General features: G+C 37.9%; 2 protein-coding genes across 2 annotated transcripts in view; one reads left to right on the top strand and one right to left on the bottom strand.

Moving 5' to 3' along the window:
- The window catches only part of cacna1c (calcium channel, voltage-dependent, L type, alpha 1C subunit), a 290444-nt gene that overhangs the window by 143789 nt on the left and 126752 nt on the right, over positions 1 to 19903 (bottom strand). The window lies entirely within an intron of this gene.
- Positions 2371 to 19903, top strand: part of dcp1b (decapping mRNA 1B) — a 177501-nt gene continuing 159968 nt past the window's right edge. Inside the window, exon 1 of the mRNA XM_047389521.1 lies at positions 2371 to 2450. The gene's annotated coding sequence lies outside the window, so the exon portion shown is untranslated. The remainder of the gene's footprint in view (positions 2451 to 19903) is intronic.

The following is a 19903-nucleotide window of genomic DNA, read 5'->3' as shown; positions in this document are numbered from 1 at the left end:
TTTTGATAACAGGATTTCTACTTTTTGGAGTTGGTGGTTACCTGGCTTATTGAGTGATTCGCAAAACGTGGGCAGCTGTTCAAAGCTTTCCAAAGCTGCCTGCAATGTTAGATGGAGTCTGTAGAGCGATCAGCACTCAGACTGAAATGTTAAGCGAGCAGAATCGGAAGCTGGACGTGACTCTGTCCAAGAATCGCGTCCAGCTTCCGATTCTGCTCGGCTAGCCTGGCAGCGGTTGGACTCAGAGGTTAAAGGATATAATCTTGGAGAAGTTGTACGCTCAAGATATGTGGAAAGTACCAGAAATTTGGCTATTTGGATTCGCAATTGAGACATACCAGTAAAACTCTTAAGGTAGTTGGAAATTCACAATTGAACCACAACATCTATTGTTTTTCTAAATCTGGCTCCCCATGTGGCCTTGGCAACTTCTGCTAACTGGCTATCGACAAAATATCTCCTGGATGTTATATAAACATGACGCTCTTCCCCAGCACTCCCCTACCAGCTGTGTGCTGATAGGACTATGTGGTCCTATCAGCACTTCCACCTCTCTTCTCGAGGACAATGGCGCTTCTATCAGTGTTGACAGTCTAATTCTTGCAAACACACTCAGACTTATATATATTCGCACCCACAAGATTCCACCGTACTCTTACTAAATCTTTACTTATGTGTGTGCTGCTTACCCCTGCTGAGGTTTTTTTTGTACTATTTCAGACTCATTCTGCTAAGAATATCATCTGAAATATGATTTTTTTTCCTCCTATCTTACTTTACCTAAATGTGTGATTTCATAACTTTTCATAGATTTTCAGATTTCTCAGAAGGATTACCAGCAAAGCCAATTATTATTAGTATTTCATTACTTTTTCATTGATTTTTAGTTTTATCAGAAGGATTACCAGCAAAAACCAAATATTATTAGTAATTTGGACTTTAGCTGCTCTTACACCAATGACCCAGCTTTCTTAATTAGACTACAATGGACTGTTATTACTTAGTTCAACTTCAGTACCAGTAAAAGCAATATATTATTAGCACCTGAAAATGTGGATTAAAGCTGTTTTGTACCAGTGACTCAGCTTCCCTAGTTAGAATTCAGTGGAATGATGAGACTATCAATATTATCTTCTTTTAGCATAAGATTGTTAGGACTTGAGCAACGTAGGACCCCAGAATGCAGACGAGCAGGCAGCATGACGGTAGGTGAAAAAAGATTTAATTAACAAAAACTCACTCACAGAAAGAGGTAGGCACAAAACAACAAACGGCAGGCAAGACAGGCATGGCATGATCCAAACAAGACATGAGCATGGTCCAAACAAGACATGAGCATGGTCCAAACAAGACATGAGCATGGTCCAAACAAGACATGAGCATGATCTGAGAGCAAGGCATGAACATAATTTGAAAAGGATTCCGCGATGAATAACTGAACAGGTGTGTATTTATGGAGCGTGACCAGGTGAAACAAGAAGACAGATTAATTAGGTGCAGGTGAACCGAATAAAGTTGATTGACAGGACAAAACGTGGCTTGAGCAGAACGGAAACTCTTGAATACAAACTAACAGAAACTAGAAAAACATGAAACTAAAACATAACCAGGAAAATAATAAACAGAAGCATAATTCAAAAACTTAATTGTGAAACAGACCAACAAAACCCCAAAACACCCACAAATCATATCAAGATGCTTTATTATTAAAAGTAGCTTGGAACCAATTTCTACCAGTAAACTTGGAAGGATTATTAATTATTATTATTACTCCCAAGGATTATAAGTGTCATTTGATTTGTTTTTCTGTGTCTGTATCTGTGTTTATTTTCTTTGTGATTGTATTGTAATTGTTCTTCCTCATGTACAGCGCTTTGAATGTCTTGTTACTAAAAAGCGCTGTATAAATAAACTTACCTTACCTTACACTCCTTAGGCAATTTAGACAAGGATGTTTGGCATTGTTTTGGATGTTTGATGATTGAATGAATATATTTAACCAACACAGAGAGATACAACATATCTTAAGGAATTATGCCATGGAGAGCCTACATTGTATTTGATGTACAACGACTTTATTGCATAAATTAAATGCAACAATTTAACTGTGCCCAAAATGTATTTTAAAATGGTTAAATGGAGCATTTGCAGTTTTGGAGATGTAAAAATTTAGACTCTACCAATCAGCTTATTTATTTTTAGTTGGATTCAGCATTAATACAAAGTGGCATATAGTGTTTGGTTTTGGGCAGAAAACTTCTGGTTCCCTGTCCTGGATCTGCACACACCTGATTTAGATGATTGGGTCATTAGCAAGCTGCAGCGGATCTAGCATGCTGAGGAGGGAATGTAGAGCATAGCAGCAATGCAGCAGTTTTTGTGGCAGAAGTACTCCATCAATTGACTAAAACCAACACAACTCAAACTACAATGTTTTTTTCTTTCACAAGGTAAGGTTCATTTGTATTTTTTACTGCAAAAATTAGATTATAGTTCTTCAGCTAAGTTTGCGTTTAGTTAGTTAAGCTTAGAAACATTATCTAATGTTAGCCCAGCTAATTTGAACAAAGTTTGTAAATTTGAATTGACAGAACGAAAAAAACCTAGTTATCCAGTTAAAGCTATCAGTTAGTGTTTCTCCTCTCAGCACTTACTTACCAAGCATTACGTACATCTACTGTAACCCTAAGGACCAAAAACTAAAATTGAGGTTTTCCACCCAAACTTAAAATGCTTTAGTTGTTAGAGATAAGCAGATAATAAAATGTTTTAAATAGTTAAGACATGTTAGTTAACAGGATCTTTTTTGGGTATAAAACAGTGCTGCCTGGCCCTTATATAGTCCATGTTATCTGTATTCAGTCTTAAATTTTGAGGGATTTCCCTTCAGAATTATACACAGGATACTGAAGATAAAATGCTAAATGGGTTTAATTACAATATTTACAAGGGATATAGGCACAGGTGAGCGAGGTTTTCTGAGTCTGTGGTTCTGTGATGTCTGAAAGAGGGCAGGAGTAGTTGATTGGGCAAAGAATAATGGTGGATAATAAATATAAAGGAAGGACAGAACTGAGGATTGCTTCCTGGTTTGGGGTAGAAGGAAGGACTTAAGGGAGAATGATGATCTTGGTAGTGGAATATGGAAGGAGATGTCTCAATAGGGACTTTTGTTCCTGAGGTGGTTCTGTTAAAGGCAGAACAGCTGAGGCCAACAGTCCAAGAAGCAGGCAAACAAAGAGTGGGAGAATGGGCAGGCAGGTGACAACTAGAGATGATTAAGCTGGATTGTACAACCTTGGAGTGAATGAGTTTCCAAAGGAGATCTGTCTCAAGGAGATTTGTTGAAAGAATCCAGAGTTGATGCAATAAGTTTCACCCGGAAGCACAGAAAACACGACGTTTAAAATGAGCAGACGACAGTGAAATAACTACTTTGTCGGAAACTCAAGGAATAATAATGAAAGAGCTTGACTCTACCAATAAGGTTGATCATCAGGCAATGTGTAGTCATCCTGTAGCCCATTAAGTCCCCAGCAGCTGATGTAGGAAATTGCAGACAGGTGTGCCATCTGCAGCAGGTCAGCCATATCCCCCCAGCAGGGATCCTCTGTTCGAGGGAATGCTCACACCTACACGAAACCACACTCACACAACAGGTTCATAACATTCAGACCCTCCTACCAACCTTGAGCCTACACTTCATTTAATCTTTCACTGCTGTCTATCAAATTAGTCAAAACAATTTACCTTTTTATTGATGCTCCACAGGTAGCAGATCAAATTTAATTAAGGAAATGTTTAAATTGATTCAGTTTTTTGTGTCTTCTTCTATGTCACCTAAATTCATTATGACTTTTGCCCTTAGTTAGGTTTTAGCTAATTAACATTAGCGAGCAGGTTCTGTTGTAGCTTTGTTTTTGTGGCTGGATAAAGGAAGTTTCACTTACTGATCTCCGAAATTGCTGATGCCACCTTCAGTGATTTGTTTTCTTTTTAAAACGGCTGTGAATTAATTTTTGGACTGATGTTTAGGGTTTTAGTGGTGTTTGTGACAAAGCCAGGGGGAACACCTGCCAGGCCAAAACTAAATTAATTGTTTTTATTGGAGATCGCAGTGTATGGCAGGGGACAATGTGTAATGGTAAACAAAGGGTCACACAATGTGGGTTGATTGTAGATATTGTCATCGCAACTTTCAGCAATAGCTTCGCAATTACTGATTTTTCTATAATTGTGCAGCCCTAGTCTCTACTTAGATTTTACTTGACACACCATGATTTAAGTATGTTGGTATTACGTAAGTAGTTTGCTTATAGTTATGAAATGGAAGTAGGAAAGGACAAAAATGCAGAGTAGGTAAAGAATGGGAGACAATTGGAAAAGGGGTTAAATGACCTGAAGCCCAATCAGTCACTTAACTAAGTTTTGTTTTAAAAAGGGTTGGATTCCTGTAATGCCAGTTAAGATTTTTCAGGGCTTAATTAAAATAGCTATACATTATTTTCAACATGCCATTTTGTTTATTAAAATCTCAATAAAAATAGAAATTGTTTTTATTTTTCACTGATATGTTGTTGTATTAACCTCTGAAAGACACCTGTGTCATTTCCTATTTGAAACAGCCCTATTGTTTGAATGAAAGTAATTTTAAATCTAAATCTGCCAGGAGTATGAATTATATTTGGCTCAACTGCACATAATGTTTGGTAATGTAAACTATATCTTACAATAGTAGCCATCATGACAATAAGAGACAATTGGATAGGGAAGCACAGACATTTTTTAAAGAGTAATCTTCAGAAAAGCCAGATCATTTTGAGTCCAAAATATCAATTCAATAGCTATCAACACAAGGGCCGTAGAGGAATTTAAACTAGAATTAAGTTTGGTAAAGCTTAAAGGATTGGTTTTAACAACTTACAAAATACATAATAAATGATTGTTCCCTATATCTGCTCACTTCCCCTTTATCTTTTTGCTTTGTGTATTTCTGAAGGAGGCTCAGATTAAAGCTCAAGACTGTAAAAACCTAATAGGTATTTTAGTTTTTTCTGAAAATACATTTCTGAGGCTCAAATACGCTTGGACTATGACCATTAAATAACATCCAAGGTTCTAAGACTTTTGTTAGTGATAGTATTAAACTGCAGGGGTGAAGGTTCTGCTTAACAACAATACTACAGGCAGGCAAAGGGTTTATAATAAAAGGTCTATGTTTGTCTGTTGACACTGAGGAGTTACGTGTACAGTAGCATTAAACCGTGACAACTTTAAGTGACACCAGATTTGTGAGAAAATCCAGCATCTTACCCTCTAACCTAATGAATCCTCACTGATAAAATGTGATTAAAGAAGAGGTAGCTGGTGTAGCTCTTCTGCTGGGTGCCATAGCAATGTCACCATGACACCCAAACAGGATTAGCTGCTAACACCCACTCCCCTGCTGTTACCATAGTAGCACTGTTGAAACTGCGATCCGCAGGCTATAAAAAGACAAACTAAACTTCAAAAAAGAGAAATATGAAATTGAAAAATAATATAAATAAGGCAAAGCAGGAGTGGTTACCAACCTATCTTCTATTAGTTTCCAACAAAAGCACATTTTAAGTGACAGGACAGAAAAGACTGGCCGGATGGGCAATGGACAGGTTTACACCCTTCATGATGAGAGTAAAAAAGGATACAATTTGGTTATGATCCTTTAGTTTTAACCTAGAAATCAGCTTCTGAATTGTCTGACTTTATGACTTTGAAATTTTGCTTCTACCATATTTCTGATCCAAACTAAGAAAATCCTGAAGTTTGTTAATGTGCTTCATTTCCATTTTTTCCATGCCCATTCTGCTGTCATACCTGTAGGTAAATGTAGTTTTTATATTTTAAACTTTACGTTTGACACAAATCTAGAACTTGTTTTAAATAAATCTAACTAATTTTTAAAAAGAACATTGTAAGTTAGTCACGGTTAAATCGAATCTAAAGCATTCCTGATGTTTGCATGGAGGTGAAGATTCAATTGCACTGACTGTACTTTGGGAGAAGGATTAATCTGAGAGCGAGGGCTGTAGGCTAAACACGATTGTAAAATAAACAAAAACAAATAGAAAAAGACAACAAAATCCTAGGGAAAACTGTTGCAGTGTATCAAGGGAAAAAAGAAACTGTCAGTGAGGAAACATGTCTTTGTGTGTCTGATAGGCCTTTGCTTAAAAGGAATTATATGCTGCTATGGTTTGTGAGTCAGGGCACTGATGCCAAAGAACATCTTGTAAATATGTCAAAGACACCATGAGCTTTGACAAAATGGCAGCGTCTAATGAGAATGGAGATGGCTTGGCTACAATGATGCAATGCATATTTAGTTGAGTATTATGCCATGCCCACTAGACCCCATTATGGATATTCAATAAAATGTTTGGGTCTAAAAATAAGCTAAGGCTAAGATATGTACCAGTTAAAGTCTAGTTAATCCATCGCCTTCAAATGATGATCTATTAACTGTATAATGGATAACTACTGCTGCCTGCTTCTTATCATTAAAATGTCCAAATCAGAATCTACAGCTAAGAGCTTTCCAACACCCAGAAAAATGCATTCAGCTTAGTAAACTGAAAAACTGTACATCTTATAAAAGCAAAAAGAATATTGTAAAAAATTATTTCACCATTAGTTTAGGACTGAACGATTTTAGGGAAAACAAAAAACTGCTATATTACTGTTAAATATTGCAATGATGACATAGATTGCAATATTTAACAATCTTGTTTAGATCCTTATCACATGTAGACATAAAAGACAAATAAAGTCTACGTAGTGGGCCCAGTAAATTATTTGAAAGTCGTTTCAATGCGTAACATCTGAAATATTTTTTACTTTTTACCAAATATTGCATCCAGGCAGTGATGTTACAGCCATTGAAATTGCAATGATTATTGTGATTTGAACTATTGTCCAGCTCTAGTTAATGTTTTAGTTTATACAACACATCATAATATATGTTTTTAATAAATAAATATTAAATTTTGCTGTGTGCAATGTTGTGTGTTGTGGTAGCCCAAATTGTGTCTAGAAAAAGAAACTATCTCTACAAAGCCTTGTTGCCTCTTTCAGGCTGCAATATCGGGGAGTTATACTTTACAATATAATGGATAACTGAACCTACTGGAGCAAAGTTCCTGTGCTCTGTTTTTTTTAAGTGTCCAATTCAGTCTGTGATTAAAAATTGTTCACAAAATCTCACATTTAAGGTAAAAGTCTACTAACTCTTCAGGAAATGCACTAGGGAACGCTAACTGTGTTAATCATGGTAATTCCTTATTTTACATGCTGACAGTTTAAAATGTCAACTCTGTAATCATGCTGTCTTTGTTTAGAAACTATTTATGAAATCCAGTTTAACTGCAGAGCCGTTTAGCTCTGACTGATTTCTCACACACATGGTGTGACTTCATCTGATCCTGATATAAATATTTTATTATTGTTCACAGAAAGGCTTCCGTCTTAGCCTCCACTATAATTACAATACAGGAATGAATGATTCAATAATCTAATAACACATAACAGCAAATCAGAGCTTCTTCCTCTTAAATGTTACATTGAAAATAGCTTTCATTTAATTATAAAGGATTTTACATGTGTCTCTGCTTAACACACCTGAATCACATAATTAGCAGAACTCTGTGTATGACTTGACTGCATGGCGAGAAGATACTTCAGCCATTTGGATAAAGTGCGTTGGATCAAGGCTACATCTCAACGGCCGGAGTTTGACACCCCAGTTGTAGATAAATAAAAATATTTATTTTTTAAGGTGGCCTTCTCACAAAGAAAGTTAGATCCTTCAGATTATGGATTTACATTTCTCTGTGAGAACAGCTGCAGTATCTCACAAATATGAGTACCGTATTTTCCGCACTATAAGGCGCACTTAAAAACCTTTAATTTTTTCAAAAAATGACTGCGCCTTGTAATCCGGAGCACCTTATATATGGATCAATTGGTTAATTGGTTGATCCATACTGGTTGTACACGGCGCTCTGTCAAAATGTTTCAGTACCACTGGTAAACTACAAAGCCGCACCGCTTGCAGCATTACGGCTACCGTAGTCAGGGGCGTCGCCGAAGGAATAGCGGTAAACACCTGTACTGTGCTTACTCCTAGTCCAACACCACTTCTGTGTGTATAACGTTTGAATGTACTGTTGCAGGAATTGCCTGAACTATATGTGATTAGAAGCTCAGTGTGTGGGGTGTATGTTTCGTGTGTGTGTATGGAAGATGTTGACATTACTCCTCCGGACAGAGGTGGCGCTGTGTGCTGCCGTAGCTGAGAATCAAGAGTGAAGGAGTGACGTCGGTATTATTGTGTGTGTGGGGTGGGTAGAGACGGTGACCGGAGCAGCGGTGTATGAGTCTGTAAGCCCTGTGTTTTTACGTGCTGCAAAGTCATTAAAAAGAACCCCGAATCTCGTCAACAACTCAGTGTTTTGATGCTGTTTCTTCATGCTCAACTCAGCAACGTATGAGTGAGGGAGTTAACCCCGAGGAAACTAGTAGCTTCGGCCCTGGAGAAAGCGTCTCCCCTGTGTCATCAGACTACGGTCAGGGGACAGAAACAGGAAAGGTTAACAGTACTAACGTTTGATTTAGTGCATCAAACTGTTTCTTTTATGTGTTTACTGAATCAGGGAAAAGTTCCCTTTCACGTTTTAACTAACGTTTAATTTCAACTTCAACTTCATAGACTCCAATGCATTCCTAACGTGTGGTTGGCTCTATTCAATAGAATTCTATGTAGAGGAGACCTTACCATGAGAGTGAATGGAGTTATCAGAACGCTGGTTTGTAGTGTATTAATAAAGTTTGACTGACTGACTTATTTGACTGTTTTGTTGACATTCTCTTTAGCACAGCTCCATCTAGTGGATGCATAACGCAACCCCAGTCAAACGTTTGACTGCAGTAGCCTCTATTCTATGCACCTTATAATCCGGTGCGCCCTATATATGAAAAAAGTTCTAAAATAGGCCATTCATTGAAGGTGCACCTTATAATCCAGTGCGCCTTATAGTGCGGAAAATACGGTACACTCCCTATTTTTGTTAATATTATATTTTTTCATGGGACATCACTGACAACATGACAATTTGATACATTGTAAAGTAGTCAGTGTAGAGCGTGTATAACAATTTGCTGTCCACTCAAAATAACGCAACACACAGTCATTAAAGTCAACGACAAAAGTAAGTAGAGCCCTAAATGAAAATGTCTAAATTGTGCCCAATTAGCCTCCCGAGTCACGTGACTCATTGGTGTTACAAGGTCTCAGATGTGAATGAGGAACAGGTGTGTTGAATCTGGTGTTTTTGCTCTCATACTGGTCTTTGGAAATTCAACATGGCATCTAATGGCAAAGAACTCTTAGGATCTTAATAAAGACAATTGTTGCTCTACTTGAAGATGGTATTGGTTATAAGAAGATTGCCAACAACCTGAAACTGAGCTGCAGCACGGTATGCAAGACCATACCGTGGTTTAACAGAACAGGTTCCACTCAGAACAGTGGGGATCTACCGTTTATTAGGGGAACTGCGGGACAGTATTCTAACATGGTAATGACCCCAAACAAGAAGACCACTGCCTTGGGCAAGCATCTCTCCAGACATAAACTCCCTATTGGGCATCAATGGATGATGTCTAAACTGAGGGGATAGCTGATTTACACTGTTATACAAGCTGTACACTGACTACTTTACATTGTATCAAAGTGTCATTTCGTCAGTGATGTCCCATTAAAAGATATAATAAAATATTTACAAAAATGTGAGGGGGATTCTCACTTTTGTGAGAGACTGTAATTTGGGACACATACAGGAATTTATTGTAGATTTTGTGTGATGCAGAAAGAGACAGCACTTTTACTTTGCTTTAATGGGTGCTTTAGTCATACTTTAAACATTTTATTGACTGTTCAGTTTTCAGTTTATTGAGAACATATATTAAAAAGTGATCAGTGATCTAAAACTGGCCACTTCACCTCTGATTTGTTTATGTTTATGTTTATGTATCAAAATGACACATTTATTATCACTTAATTACTAAATGGTCCATTTAAAATGCACAATTCCACATCATTCAGCCAATGCCCATTCAGAACACATGAATTCACAGATGTTCACAGACATTACAGATGGTCCATGTGGCCAGTTGTTGGCCTACGCAACAGATAATTTAGTTGGACTTAATGATCTGAGTAATAGATGTTTTACTGATTTACTTTGACATGATTTCACTCTCCCATATGTTTTTTTTAGTGAGGGCAATCTCCCTCGTAGATAATAAGGATCTCAGTGTCAAAGCATGTATTTTGCTGGTAACACTTTTGTAGGAGTTTAAAAGATGCAGAAAGATTTTTGGAGGGAAAAAGTGAGGGGAGACGAATGAAGTTGCAGAGCATCGCTGTAGTTTATGCAGAAAACAGAAGCTGCTGACAGCATCAGCTGATCAGTATCATCTGAGTCATTTTATATATTTTGACAAGCTTGCTGTTTCTCTTTCTCTGATCATTCATGCTGTTCCTGCTGTGACGGCCTGTCTTTTTATTGCACGTACACCAAAGCACTATTTTATATTAAACTTGATAATGATTTTATGCTTGGCAGGCAATTACATCTCTTTCCATGTGCATTTTGTATACTCTAAAACTCTGAAGTATTTAAGTTTGTTTTGTCAGAAGAATTTCCCAGAAAGCATTTCCCATATTGATAAAATAAAACTGTGTAATTCCCTGTTATGAGTTTTCATTGTCGTATGTATGCAACGCTTCTCTTTCCTGACTGCCTCTTTCTTGAGTATGCAAAAGTCTTTGCAGAACACAGCAAAACAAGAGGGAAATATGTTTGTCCTGTGATGTTTGTGTGGTGGATGGATATCTCAGATCAAATGCAATAAAAAGCACATACACCCCACCTACACTTTCCCCTTTAAGCTCACTGCTTGTGTCCCTGTAAACCCATGTCCATAATTAACCACATGAAAGACAAGCATGCACATAGAGATCACCTACAATCTTTGCTATCTAGAACCTCACAAATTTACTTATATCAGTATTACATATATTTAGATTTGAAACACATATTGAAAATGTTTTTGCAAAAGCAGTGTGAGTAAAATGACAAGAATCATTCATTCCAGAGTTTAGAAATAGTTTTCTCACCACTACTGACAGGGCATTGACCTCTGCAGAGAAAGTCATCGAAGCAGTAAAATAAGCAAACAGAGCTGCTACTCTGTTGTCTTGTGAATTGTCAGATGCTGCTTGTACATGATTTATGTCTTTTTTTGACAATGTAGTGACCAAGAGAAGAGTCTGTTGCTGACAAGTTTTTTTTTCTTAAAAATGCATTGTGCTAGCATGTGTTTCTACTGATTCAGTGTTTCTACTGATTCAGCTAAAGTGCAAAGGCAGGAAAAGAGTGTGCATGTTGTGTCATTAGTTAATATGTGGACAGGTTTTGGTGCCTTGCAACTGATTTTGTAGTATGTGTAGTTCAATCAACCACTGGAAGAGTTGCTGTATTCATGTGTTTATGTATGACAGCAAAGCAATATAATGCAGTTTTCACTACCAGCACCCAAATTCATTTGTGATCTAGGTGTGTATGTCAAGGGAGTACTGAGCATCTGTGGAAGCACAAATTATTCAGATAATATAAGACATATTTATATCATACATGGGCTACTACCCTGACAAACAATTGTCTCAGGAAAAAGAACTTGTTTAGAAAAGGCATTATGTAAATCTGCTGGTGTAGATTCTCAGTCATCCAAGTAGTGTTTCCTTACCTATTCTATCAGAAACAAACTTCTTGGTTGAATTAAAATAATATTAAACCTAAATCTGACAGATGTATGAATACTTTAGAGCTCAACTATATATCATCCTATAATTTTCCTTTCTCACAAAGTAAAGGAAGTATGTTTCTCTCCATTGAAAGAGGTTTTACATTTAGCTCTCTCTATCGCAACTTCCTTTACAAACTTTCTCTTTCAGGTTTGTGCATCTGCATGCGTATTCCTGCACTGGCAATTTGTACATGTTTTCTCTCCAACATTACATCTTTACTTGTTTTAAATTGCTAAGCTCCCTACCCTGCATGTATAAGGTGCCTAAATTATACTGTCTTTCAGTGGATATGTGAATTGTTGGCTTCTCATTAACTACCCAGCATTGTGATCTAAACTCCTGCTGAGTCTGGCATGTTGACCACCTCTCGCTTTCCATCCCTTCGTCATTACCAGGCTTTGTTTCTTCTGCTTGCAATGTTGTGTTTGACACAATCCAATATGTTGCACTGCTGTTGTATACAAATAATTTTGATCACTGACCGATGCACATATAATATGATACAGACCAAAGTCAGTGTCAGTTAAAACATAATGTTTGGTAATATGAACATATCTTTGTAGAACATTTTTAAACAAAACAATTTTCTTTATCTAAGTTTAGTAAGCTTGAGTGCATTGAGTCCTTCTTAATCTCGACATACTATAATATTACTTTAACATAGCCAGCATATCAAATAAATCAGTCAGATTCAATCTGTTGGGGGTTGAGGGTAGGCTGGTCCATATCTCCAGCAGTCATTGGATGAAACTATAGAAAGTATTTTAAAAAAAGTTTAGACACCTGGTGGCAACCTATAGGTTTCTCTAATGTATTTAAAGGCATGAATAGTTAATATAAAATTTATTTTGTACACCATGATGAGATTCAATGAGCTATCTGACGCCTCAAGATTGTAGCAGCCTGGTAAATGATTTAAAGATGTCTCAAAACATTCTATTCTAATGCATGGAAAAAATCTGCAAATGGAAGGCATCATTTTAAATAAATGACAACATACACAGGGCTGACCATCCAAACAAGTTTATTCTAAAGGCAGACAGCAAGATGCTTACCTAAGATACCTAAGATAATAGGATTACTCATGTTACTGCTTAAATCATTATGATTGATATAATAATAATAATGTAAATTAAAAAATGTAAACCTAGTCAATAAGAAAGCTAACCTGCTCACAATGCAACACTTCTTACTGTCACCATAGCAACTTGAACATCTCTCTATATAGGAAGAACATCTGTAGGACAGTGTGTCCTCATAATTTACCAGAGGGCGGTGTCATGAGGTTGATGAGACACAGGAACACGCCTCCCCCGAGAGGACAAACTGCATCTGTCTGGACACAGTGACTTGCAGGTGTACAGTGCCTAGGTCATACATGCACATACCCATGGACAAACGTAGACATGCTGCAACCTGGAGCTGTGCTGACAGATTTAAAAAAAACACACCTTCCCTTCTGCCTGCTCTTAATTGGATAATCAAATGACGGAACGTTTTGCACAAAGAAAAAGTAACACAGGGCTTAAAGTGATCACAGGATGTTTTGAAGGAGAAGAGGAAATACAACACATGCAGGTGGGAACAGGGTTGAAGGAGAACAGGTCTTTGAGGAATGTGTTATCCTTTCTTATGGTATAATGTGAAGGAAAAACTACTCTTGGCATAAATAGGCATTAGCATATGACCAAGCTGTCCGAGGCATTAGCATTTCAAATAGAATTGATCATCCCCTCTTCTTGTTTGTTATTTTGACACATGATCGTAAATCTTGCTTTCGTCCTTCAGTCTGCTCATGAACTGTACTGGTACTACTATAGCAGCACCTAACACCACCCTCAATATTGTCGTGAAGCGACATCTTTGGTCTTTGATGTGGTCTTGTGTTTTCAACCTTTCATTTAGTTTGGGTTTTGTCTAAGTTCCTTTAGTGGTGTCTTTTCTATTACTTGTTATGGTTTTCTTATGACTATTATTATATTTGTTGTTTTTCTAGTTCCCTTGTCTTCCTTGTAGTTTCTAGTTTAGTTTCCCTGTCTGTGTTTTTTTATGTTTTGGTATTTGTTCACCTATGCTCTTTGTTTACTAGTTTATTTTCTCTGTTCCTCCTCGTCCTGGTTCCCTTTCTGTGGTTTAGGGTTTTGTTTATTTACAGTCAGGGTTTCTTTATGGGTTCTTTGTCAATTATTAGGTTTTGGTGTTTCTTCTATTCCCTTTAGTTTCTCAGTTTGCTTTAGTTAATGATTATTCTAGGTTCTTATGTTTCTTTTGGTTTATTATCTTTGTCCATAGTTTTGCTTTGATCTGTTTTCCCTGAGTTTTGTTATTTATAGTTTTGTTTTTGTAGTCAGGTTATAGTTTAGCTCTCGTGTTTCATTTTGTTTCTAGCCTTGTCACTTTAGCAACTATTCACTTTCCCTCAGTTCTCTACAGCCTGGTCCACACCTGAATTTCATCTCCCCTGATTTCCTATCTCATTCTCATTGGTCCATACTCCACTTCCCTCTGCTCATAAGCTCTCTGTTCTTGTTTGTTCCTCGCTGGTTCCTTCCGTTCGAATTCCCGTTCATATCTCCGTTCACCTACCTTCATCTATGTACTTTGCCTACTATGTTCCTGCAGTATCAACTTTGTAAGTTTTTGGATTTCTTGTATCTGCAGTGATTTTGCTACGTTCTTGCTACGTTTGGAAAACCTTTTTGAACTTATCTTTGAATAATAGAAGACTCCTTTAATGCAGCTGCCGAGCTCTCGTCTGTGCTTTGGTCACTCTCAGAACGTGACAAATATTAATTCAAACTATGCTTAAACAAGTTGTTTGAATTTCCCTTGCTAAAAGCCTCTGTCTGTGTGTCTCATCTAGCAAGCATATGCACCTATATGAATGCACACTTCTTCTTCTTCCCCTCCAGAGCATGCCTCTTTGTTCTGCTTGCATGATGTTCGAAGGAGCCTGTCTGCCACATCAGCCCCCCTAAGAGACCTCACTGGAGCGCCATATAACCTCTAATTCATCAATCTCCTTGCAGCTGGCAGGAATAATTGGCCAAAGGGGCGAGGTCTTGGCTGGCCACCTGGAGCCAAAATGACTGTCAGGACAGGAGAGATGAGGAAATGACAGGTAGGCAGCAGATAAGGTGTTTACCATTAGAAGAGAAGAGGGGTTGTGCAAACAACTGAAAGATGGAAGAGTAGGTGCTGGGGAAACTATACAAGAGGGGATGTTTGTGAAGCCTTAGATGCAAAGAAGATCACCAGGTTTTTCCTTTTCGTTTCTGATACAAACAGCAGAGCAGTGCTCCTTTATCATGTGGCCCTCTCTTCTTGTGTGTTGGTCAGAAAGAGCTGGAAGCTCTGTGGAGCTAAAAACAGGATTTCATGGTTCTGTTGATAAACTAAAAGGTCAGCAAAGAGGACAGAGGGTAATAAGCATTCAGCAGATTGATTTATAAGGCTTTGTGTAATCCTCCAACAATCTAGAAACACAATGCACAGACCAGGAGCCCACAAACACAGACAGATTTTCCAGTTTAAAAACTACAAAAGGAAAATAAACAGATGATGAGAAAAGCTTGAAAAATAATGTAGTCCAAACAATTCTGTCTTTACAATGAAATGTATGCAAGTTTGCTTTATTGATTATTGATTTTAGAATGCTAATTATTTTCAAGTGTTTGTGCCTAAAACATTACTGTGGCTCTGGCTTTACAGAAATGTAATAGATATTTTCTCAAATTAGAAATAGAGATCATCATGTCATGTTACACTCTTATTCACTGAAAGTACCTTGTGTGCTTCAGCCCTGTAAGATGCCCTTGACTGAAGCAGCAGAGGTTAACTGCCTTGCTCAATGGGCACTAAATCATATTTATAAATGTAGCAATGGAGTTTGACGAAACTTGCGTTTTTCTCACTGGCATGACCATTTGATTCAGCCTGTATTTTAAAAAATGCACCCAGCAAGGACACAAATACAACCATACTGTAACAGAAAAAAAATACGCTCAGTTTGTTATCTCTCATCTATCTGAGAATTCATATAACATGTATAAAAACTGATAAAAGCTGAGTTTCCATGTAATCTGGAAAAGTGTAAAGCATGGTTTAGATGTTTTTCTGATCCGTCCGTCCATCAGTTAGTCTATAAATCAATCTTCAGTCAACAACTCCATTTCTTTGTTTATATGTCCATCCATTATTCTTTTCATCCATCCACCCATGATTCCAATCTTTGTTTTTTGGTTTTGTATATAAATCCTAACCTCAACAGATATATCTACCTTAAGTTCAATGTGTGTTTTGTAGTTATACCTTAACAATGGGCTGCACGGTGGCGCAGTTGGTAGCACTGTTGCCTTGCAGCAAGAAGGTCCTGGGTTTGATTCCCAGCCTGAGGTCTTTCTGCATGGAGTTTGCATGTTCTGCATGCGTGGGTTCTCACCGGGTACTCTGGCTTCCTCCCACAGTCCAAAGACATGCCTGTTAGGTTAACTGGTCTCTCCAAATTTCCCTTAGGTGTTTCAATGAGTGTGTGCATGGTTGTTTGTGTGTTGCCCTGCGATGGACTGGCGACCTGTCCAGGGTGTACCCTGCCTCTCGCCCATAGATTGCTGGAGATAGGCACCAGCTCCCTGCGACCCACTATGGAATAAGCGGTAGAAAATGACTGACTGACCTTAACAATGGGCCAATATAATATGGTTAATTGAGTCTGAAAACCTTGAAATGTGTAATTTAAAAATGTTTTCAAAGGTGTAATGAAAAAGTACAGAATACTTGAAAAGTGCCAAGAAGTTTCTAAAAAACCTCACACCATACCAATACCTATAATGAATCTAAATACATACTTATCATGCAGTTATTAAACTACTTTCCCCTAACCTCTCTTTCTGTGTCTTACGATTCTGTGAAACAGACCTTTTTGCTACTGCATTGTTGGGTCACTGATGACACAAGCACACAAACAATGAATATCTGTAAATCCTCTGCTGGTACTAATTGTTTGAATGGCCCCCACATGCTTGTATACATGACAATGGAAAATCAGGGGTGTGAATTGCTTCATCCTCCAGGAACTGCCTGCATTCCCTTGACACATGAGGCTAGGCATTATCATGCACCAGGAGTAACACATGACCAACTGCAACAACGAAGGGTCTAACAATGGGTGTAAGGATTTCATGGAGGCACCTAAGGACTGTCAGGGTGCCATCGTTTATCCTGTACAGGTCTGTGCATCCCTTCTTGGATATACCTCTATATGACCCACTGACCCACCACTAAACAATCATGCTGTACAATGTTGCAGGCAGCATAACATTCACCACAGGTTCTCCAGACTCTTTTCATAGTGAACCTGCTCTCATCTGTGAAAAGAACAGGGTGCCAGTGCTGAACCTGCCAATGGCGGTGTTCACTGGCAAATGCCAGTGGAGCTCCACAGTGCCAGGGCTTGCTAGAGGACGTCGGGCCCTCAGGCCACCTTCATGAAGTCTGTTTCTAATTGTTTGGTCAAAGACATTCATGCCAGTGGCCCACTGGAGGTCACTTTGTAGGGCTCTGGCAGTAATCCTCCTGTTCCTCCTTGTACAAAGGAGCAGATGCCAGTCCTGCTAATGGGTTAAGGACTCTGATGGCTCTGTCCAACTCTTCTGGAGTAACTGCATGTCTCCTGGAATAACATCTATGATCTTGAAACTGTGCTGGGAGACACAGCAAACCTTCAGGCAATGGCACCATCCTGGTGTAGTTGGAGTGCCTGTGCAACCTCTGTGGGGTCTAGGTATCTGTGGGGTCTAGTTATCATGCTACCTATAGTGACACTGACCCTGGTCAAATGCAATACTACAAAAAAATCAGTCAAAGATTCCTGTTTTTAGGTTCGTCTCATTGTTCCCCCTGAAGTGCACCTGTTGTCAATTTTATTAACATCAAAACAGCTGACAATGATTAACAATCCCCTCTACTACTTAAGCGACCATATCAATATTCAGTTTAACTGACTTGACATTATATTCTGATTAAAGTGTTCTGTTAACCTTTTTTTTCAACAGTGTACATTAAACACTGAAGCTGAAAAAACAACATATCTTCCTACAACCATGTCAGATTCATGAATTCCAGGTATAAAGATACAACTGGGTGAATTACAGTCAATAAGACCATGGTGCACACATGTACACACACACACACACCTACATACACACAATGCTATTCTGTCATAATTTCTCACTACCATTGGTAGGAAAACATGTATTCTGGGCTCTTGCTCACAGCTTTGCAGGATTAGCAGCATGATATTGCCACTTTGTAAAACATATTTCATGTATTTAGAAGTTTGGCTTTTAATGTAGAAAATTGTCAGAAATAAACCTTAATGAATGATGTAAAATGAAAGCTGGGGGGTCCAAATGGTGGATTGTGTGCTATACTCTACACAGCAAAAAAAAACTGCTTTGACATACTCAGTAACATGTAAATTGTTATTTCCCTTTTCCCTTTTGATACATGAAATGAAATGACCTATTACACAACTTAGTGTTGTCTGGAGCATATTGATGATGGAGTATTAATTTTAGATGTTATGAGATTAAAGAGCACTTGCGAGGGGAGCAGCACCTGTCACATCTTTTGATGCTCAAGCAGCAGAGCGACAGCAAATAAGATCTGTATGACTCCTGTAAACCTGTGTTCAGTCTTCATAGTAGCTGACTGCTGTAGTGGCTGATATTTGGAGGTTGTCCCCACCACATTAAAGACGCAGGTTTTGCCTTTTAGTATATGTTTGGTACTGTTTCTCGATTTAAAGGGGACATATGCTTTTAAATTCTTCCTTTTCACCTTTAAATCATTCAGTTCTGGTCTATGTAAAATGGAACTGCGATGCTTTGGTCTAAATTCTTTGTTATTGTAGCTCTACCTGACCCTCTTTTACCCCTGTTCTGAGAGCAACTTGTTTTGGTGGGGTCTCTTTAAATGCTAAGACACTTCACACACCGCCTTCCTCGAGGTCAAAGAACCCTGCACTTTAAACCGTTCGGCCATTGTTGTAGTTTGATAACAATTATCTAGCGCCAAAGAAACAAGACAAAAACAGCTAAAATAATGCAAAACTGTTGTAATAATAATATTCAAATACTTAGTACAGTTACGTCCTCACAGAGCTAAAAGCAGCACACAGCACTAACATAAGCATCTTTCAGCGTAGGCATATTTGGAGCTTGGACTACAAAATTGCAGCGAGAAATAAATACGGCATTACGCAAAACTGACCAGCCCTAAGTCCATGACCCTATTTAGCTGTTCCATGGCAAATACTGTGACATAATAGTTGGAAAAGCGTAACAGATGATAGAGAAATCTGAACAGACTGAAAAATATGACCCAAACAGAATATATGCAGCACCTGGAGAGACTTAATTAAACTTTTTGCATTCCTACAGACTCCAAGTACACAACAAAATGTATTTAAAAAAGTTGATTTTGCATAATATGTCCCCTTTAAAGCAAGGCTCTAATTTGAGTGAGCAAAATTCTAAAGTCATTGTTATTTAACACATTTGTATTTGAATTTGAGAGTATTAATTATGCAATAGTAACAATTCTGCTCCAAATCAAACGACAAAAATTGTCTACCACCACCTCACCATGGTTATCATGGACCCTCCTAAATTATGGTCCCTCCTGCCAGATTAAATAAATATGTGCAAAGAAGAGGAGCAATAATTTTACCATTCAGATTTTAAATTACATTTTCTAATCTAATCTATCCACCAATTGTCCCCAGGCTTTCCCAGGCCAGAAAAGATATACAGTATGTCACAAAAGTGAGTACACTCCTTATACTTTTGTAAATATGTTATTGTATTGGACACTTGGATACTTTGATACATTGTAAAGTAGTCAGTGTACAGCCTGTATAACTGTGAAATTACTGTCACCTCAAAATAACTCAACACAGCCATCACGGTCTAAACAGCTGGCAACAAAAGTGAG

This window comes from Girardinichthys multiradiatus, chromosome 17 (genome assembly GCF_021462225.1).
Source record: "Girardinichthys multiradiatus isolate DD_20200921_A chromosome 17, DD_fGirMul_XY1, whole genome shotgun sequence".
Taxonomy (NCBI): domain Eukaryota; kingdom Metazoa; phylum Chordata; class Actinopteri; order Cyprinodontiformes; family Goodeidae; genus Girardinichthys; species Girardinichthys multiradiatus.
This window is presented reverse-complemented; position numbering and strand designations above follow the sequence as displayed.